Source organism: Elaeis guineensis, chromosome 6 (genome assembly GCF_000442705.2).
Source record: "Elaeis guineensis isolate ETL-2024a chromosome 6, EG11, whole genome shotgun sequence".
NCBI lineage: Eukaryota > Viridiplantae > Streptophyta > Magnoliopsida > Arecales > Arecaceae > Elaeis > Elaeis guineensis.
In genome coordinates, this window is record NC_025998.2 from 103,169,923 (window position 1) to 103,177,214 (window position 7,292).

Sequence of the window (7,292 nt, forward strand, 5' to 3'; positions counted from 1 at the left end):
ACAGTACCATATCTGAGCATGTTGCCGTGCCTTTTTTTTGTATTTTTTTGTGCATCTTGCTGGGTGCATTTTGGTGGCTCCTTTGTGCAGGTGACATCGGGGTGCCGCACGGGTTTACTCGTCCAAGAGGTGAAGTCCGTGACAATGCGGCACTCTTATGCTTTTTAATGAGATGCTATTGAACGGTCAAGCTAGAAAACATCAAAATAAAAGGGAATATAAAATGAGCCATGCATGCTGCCACATGAGGGCATCGACGTATTGTTGCCAGTAGATGGCAGCCATCATCAATCAGTACATCAAAATATTTATGGAACACTCAACCAAAAGAATATTAAAAAAATTTAAAAAATGAGGCACTACATATTAGTAAGAGAAAAAAATAATACTGATCAGTGTTTCTTACCATCGAATTTAAGACAACTTTTAAAAAATTAAAAGCTAAACTTACTACATTTCGTGCTCCTTTAGCTTTACTTTACCGCACTGAAACAAAATGAAAATTGAGGTACCATGATGGAGGAGATTGTTGGAGATGACGGGAATGGACAAGTAGTGGGCATGTGCCGATGGGTGGAAAGGAGGCCTGACAACCCATTCCATTTCAGTATGGCTGAGCTATATATAAAACTTAGCTTCATTTTGATCTCCGATCAGGGTGAGTTTTTGTAGTGGTTTATTTATCCCATCCCTATTTTGGCACCTATCAGAGGAACTAATGAGAAGCTGCTGCAAGGATATTGTAGTCTTTCCTTTCCTTTCCCGTTCCACATCAACAGGGGATTTGCTTAAATGTTGCCGGTAGGTTTCCATTCCCTATTATTTTTTTTAGCTCATCAGAACCAATAATGCATCATTTGAAAAAGGATAGAAGAGGTTGGGAGAGAATGAGGTGCAGATTGTGTGGTTGGGGTGTTGCTGTTGATGTTGATGGGATGGCAGCCATGACTTCCCATTGTATCGTGAAATGGAGTGTAGAGAGAGAGTCGAATACGTTGGGGGAGCAAAAAGCAAAGAAAAAAAAATCGGACTAAAAAGAAGGGAGAGAGGAAAGAATGGATCCTGATATGGGCCAGGAAACAAAAAGAAATGGAATAGAACTCATGTTGTTTGCAAAAAAAAAAAATAAATAAATAAAGGTTAAACACATGCGATAGTTGCATCTGTATGGACCAGGGAAAGTAAACATGGATTGGGCCTTAGTCCAAAGCTTCTGTTAAACAAAGAAAAAGGTTTAGGGCCAGAGGCTCAGAATCATGGTTGGAGCTTGGATTGAGACTTGGGCTCGGCTTAGGCTCAATGAATAGTGTGAAGATGTGTCAGGGATAGGTGGGCATAGGTCGGATGTAGGTGAGCATGGGAAGGAAAAAAAAATGATAAAATAGGCTTTAGTTGGATTTGTATGCACTGACGCAAGATAAACATAGATCGAGCCTCGATCCAGAGATCCAATTTAAAAAAAATGAAGTTTAGGGCCGAGCTTGGGTGGGTATTGGGCTGAGGCTTGGACTGAGGCCCAAGATCAGGCTAGAGATAGGTGAGCTTGGACCATCTAGATAAGTATGGGCCATGTCTCGATCCAAGCCTAGGTCTTATTTATTATTGTGGGCTCTGGGTTGGACTAGTGGCCTGATTGTGGAGGACGTGGTAGCGTGCATTTGAGGGGAAGAAAGAGAGAAGAGAAAGATGGCCATTGCCAAAGAGAAGGTCCGGTGATTGTCCGATTAGGGAAGTGGGATGGTCATGCTCAGATAACATTTATAGAAAGTTGGAGAGAAAAAAAATAAGAAAAGAATTTACCTGAGAGATAGTCGATGGATGTGGTAGGTGGTGGTCGTGCTTGGATGGAGTCACTAATATGTTGGGATGTTCCGCTTCTAAGGTTGAGCACATCCATAGAACTTGCGGAACATGGCATGGTGATGGCATGTTGGGAAATAGCCATCGAAGAAGAAATTGGAGGAAATTGGAGTAAATCTTGGTGGGGTTGAAGAACCCTAGAGGGAGAATAGAGATGAAGAAAAGGGTGAGATTAAGGTTGATCTCTTCAGATACATGAAGTTAGAGAAAGCCATTGAAGGTTATATCACTGAATCTTGATTGAAGATGATGAATGGAGAAGAGAGATTGGACTTCCTTATAAGAGAGAGGAGAAGAAGAGATGGAAGAAGGAGATGGATGTTGGCAGTGTTAGATTTAGGTATTTTGCATGCAGATTTCAAAATAATTTTGAAAAATAAGTAGCAAAAGATTAGATTAAATCAGATTTAATCCTATGCATCCATAGATCTAAATCAAATACCTATGGATCTAATCCATATGATGATAAATAAGATTAAGAGCATCTGATTTCAGAGAATAAAATAATTTTATGATCAAATTACATATCTGAATCACTGAACTCCTTCAGATCCGGATCTGAGAATATCTCAGGTTCTGGTGTAGCCGCACACGTGTCCGACCTCTACGGATATCCATACAAGATCTGATCTGATCGAAGGCTCTTTGATCTTCTCAAAATGCTAGTTCTCTTACAGAGATTGCTTCCTTGATGGTTGATTAGAATCTTCTTCAATCTCTAAGACTCTCTCAAAGAAAAAAAAAAGACTAGGAGGAAGAAGATGAGGAAGAAGAAATTATGAGAACACTTTCTCTTTTTCCTTTTCTCTTTTCTCTAAAGTACCCCACACCCAAGAGAAGACCCATGCCCAAGCTCATGCCCTAAGGATATTTTTAGATTATTTTCCACATCCCAAAGTCCCTCTTTTTATAAGTGGCATCCTAGAGTTGTACAGGGTTTAAGTTTTAACAATCTATGCACCGATCTAATCGAATCAATCACAGTCTCCATGATGATCTATTGATCAAGATCAATTTAAAAATTAATTATACATATTTTAAATCTAAACTCTTTAGAATATATATCTTTAAATTATTAATTATTTGGATAATTTTCAGATACATAGCACAAGAATAGATAAAATTTGCCTTCTTTATTGATAAATCAATTGTTTAAGTATAAAAATATATCCTAGAATTATTACAATATGTCTGTCATATTCACTTTTAGGGTATACATCTAACAATCTCCCACTTGATCTAAATCCAATTGGCCACTAGCTTTAGTCCCATCTCCTCAAAGTGAACTTCAGTCTTCGGTTGGCTCAACTGTTTTATCAGTGGGTCTATCACATTATCTGCGAGTCTACTCTTTGTATCTCTATATATTTTTTTTCAAGGAGTCATGTATTATATGATACTGCTGCTCGATGTGTTTGAACTTTTGATAACATCTGGACTCCTTAACAAGTGCTATGGTGCTGTTGTTGTCGCAGTTAATATGATGGCATCTAATATTATTACTCCAAGTTCCACAATGAACTTCTTGTGCCGGAAGACTTTTTTTGCAGCATCAGAGACAGTGACATACTCAGCTTCTATCGTTGAATCCGTAATGATAGGTTGTTTGAAACTCTTCCAGTTGGTGGCACCACCATTGCATACGAACACACTCCCTGATGTAGACTTTCTATCATCAGGATCAGACATAAAGTCTGAATCAATGTATCCTTCAACCTATAACTCCGATCCTACTCCAAAAATCAAGAAATAAATCTTTAGTTCTTCTCAAGTATTTAAGGATGTTCTTCACAGCTAACCAGTGTTCTTCTCCTGGATTCGACTGATACTTGCTTGTGATACTCACCGTAAGGGCAATATTAGGTCGAGTAAATAGCATGACGTACATGAGGCTCCCTATAGCTGAAGCATAAGGGATCCTACTCATGCGCTCAATCTTCTCAAGTGTGCTTGGCCACATCTTCTTGGAGAGAGTAATGCCATATCTTAGGGGTAGGAGTTCTCTTTTAGAGTTCTCCATACTGAACCTCTTCAGCAGTTTCTCAATGTATATTTTCTGTGACAGATCAAGCTGTGGGAATTTCAGTGCAAAGGTAAAATGATAATTTTAAAACTTTTTCAAAATTATAATTTTATAATAAAAATTATTAATTAATATAATTAATTAATATGTATTAACCCTACACAAGGATCTAAATATGATATATATAGCATACATTTAAATTTAAAATTTAAACTTCTATAGTAAATATTTTACTATTATGTGTTCAGAACACATTACCTTCGTGCAGGTAGTCGATCGCTGCAGTCTGATCACCGTCGAAAAGGTTTGATCATTGTAATATAGTCACATAGTATGTCTGGCTTCTGTGGATCATCCACACGAAGCTCCTGATCTGATTGGCTCCTCACGAATGCTAGTTCGTTGTAGAACCTTTCGATGGCTGATGCTGATCGAACTCCTTCGATCGGTGTCTGCTGATTCTTCGGATGCTCTGGATCATCAGCAGAGATAGTAGAGAGGTTGATGAAGCTCTCTCTGAAGTTTGGTGGGCTCATGATACTCGTAGCTCACCTTCTCACTTCCCGAACCCTAGGCAGAAACCCTAGGGTACTCTCAGAAAATTTTGCACCCACTTTCTTTCTTTTCTTTTCTCTCGGAAGTTTTTTTGAACTTTGATCTCATGCACAAGGCCTTCTCATGCCACTCTTTCTTTCTCAGATAAGATCTGCGCACACCCCACCTTCTCATCTTTTTAAAAATAGTGCAAGATGCATCTTTTCAGCATTTTCACTGCGTGAGAGGATAAAGCTAGGTGATTGCTCACTTGAATTCAAATCGAATTTGAATTCAAATACCAACCAACCTATCTTTATCCACTCTACATGTGAGAAGATAAGGGGTGTGGTTTCTTTGTACGTGGAGAGTCTACACGAGAAACTTTTTCTCGTGTAGAGAATGGGGCGCATAAAAGGATAAGGTGGCACATGGATTAGTTGTCCATTCAAATTCAAACTTCATTTGAATTTGAATGGCCAACCAACCATCTTTATCCACCCAAATGATGCACAAAGGAGGGGCGTGGGAAGGCTTCTGCATGAGAGAAAATTCATGAGAACTTGTTTCTCATGAATTCAAATAGGCAAAGGTGAGTGAGGTGCTGCAGGGAGATAAGTCAAAGGTGGTTTCAAACCTAATTGAACCAATCTTATTAAAATAGATTAGGCACAATGAGACTAAGTTAAACCTAACATAATTAGACTTAATTAGGCTCAATAAAATCTTAATCAAATCAAAAATTGACTAAGCCAAATCCCTGATCAAATCAGGGACCAAACCACCTCGGTAATTAGGTCAACTCTTAACCTAATCGGGTCAAACCCAATTGAATCCAATTCAATTGGACTTGATCTAAAAATAATTACTCAATCAAATTGAGTTAATTAGTGATTAGATCACTAATTAAACCTCTCATAAATATTGAGTCCAAATTTGATGGGCTATCGGGCATCAAAGTCCATCGATATGAAACCTTGATCGAAGAGTTCCAAACCAGTGGGACTCTTGATCCCGGTACCCAAAATGTATGAAACTCATGATCAAAAAATCCTGATTCTCGATCACAGAGTCTCAAACATGTAGGACTCAGAGTCCCCAAGCATTAGGACTCTTGGTCGAAGAGTCCCAGTCCAATGGGACTCTTGGTCGAAGAGTCCCAGTCCAGTCACCAACCATCAGATCAGATAGGAACATCTAATGTGTGTGACCTCATAGGTTCGAACCTAAGCCGATAGCACAGGAATCAATTTCTGTACTAATCGAAGTGACCATCTAGCAATGGTACCCGACGTTTGGATAGGTCGAATAGTCATAATCGCAACATTCAGAACCTATGCGAATATGGTTACTGTATAATTCATCTCTTTTGATCCCTGTGTAGAGGATGACTCAGGATTAAACTGTCAACCCTGATCAGATCATCCGAATCGTGCTCAACTCAAATAGTCCTGTGACTCCTCACAAGGACTACCCTAACCAAGGTTTTGCTAAATTGAAGCACGACTGTACACAGCTCCTGAACTGGAGTGGTCAATCCCATCTTGACACACGCACCGACAAGTCAAGTACTTGACTACACCCAGCAGCCTTCCATCACTGAATTAGAAATTCAGGTAGTCCAGTGCCTAAGTACAGTGAGTTGCTTGCAAGTCACCATGACGGTCTCAGGTCGGAGGGACAGTTATACCCATATCCCATCAGAGCAAATCTTGACAGCAGAAAAAGCTCTAGAGTCAGTCACGTTCAGTGTAGATGTACCCTTACATCTCACCTGTATGCCATACTAGTGTCTCCACACTCCTTGGTTAAGAGGACAACCAACCCGTATGGCACACAATGACCTATGCTTGATAAACGTTGTCATCCTTGGTAACAACGTATCATTTGGTCATGAACAGGTTTAAAGACTAAACGATAAATCCTCCTTTGTCGAGTCTAAATAGTCTTAAGGACTTCACCACAACACAGGAGTTCATTAGAAGATGAAATAATTTGTGATGAAAAAAATATCAAAATAACTTTTATTTATTTATAATTCATATACTAATATAGGAAAGAGCACAACCATCAACAGGCTGACGATTGGCTTTGGGACACTATTCTCAATAATCTCCTACTTGGCCTAAAACCAATTGGTGCAGTATCTAATACCCATCTTCGACTTGAAGTCGTCAAACTCCTTCACCGTAATGGTTTTAATGAATGGGTCGGCTAGGTTCTTCTTTCCGTCGATCTTCTGAAGGTCGATGTCACCTCGATCCATGATTTCTCAGATGAGATGATAGCGACATAGAATATGCTTCATCCACTGGTGTGCCTTCGGTTCCTTCGCCTGAGCAATGGCTCCAGAGCTGTCACAATAGAGCAGAACTGGACCAACAAGGGAGGGTGCTACTCCGAGCTCAGTAATGAATTTTTTCAGCCACACTGCTTCTTTGGCAGCATCTGATGCAGCGACATACTCTGCCTTGTAAACTGAATCAGTCATAGTGTGCTTGATAAACACTTAATTTAAGTCATTTAAAGCAAAAAATTATATTTAATTTATTTTATTTCTTAAAAATTTGATGCTTCTTTTTATGTTTTACAGGAAAGATGATCGTCGATACAAAGAGTCTGATTTACAGATCAAAAAGACTCAAGTTTGAAAATAATTAGACTTAAAATAAAATTTAAATAAAAGAAAGATGCATACGGTATTATAGAAAATGAAGATACTATGCAAGAAATCCAAAAAAGATATAAGCGTCATTGTAAAGAAACAAAAGTTTCTTTTTGGAATAAAAAAAAGAAGAAGGGAGTGTTCACTATGGTTCACGTGGCATGGACGCGGGTGCGGACGCGAGGCGGGCGCGAGGCAGGTGCGGCATGG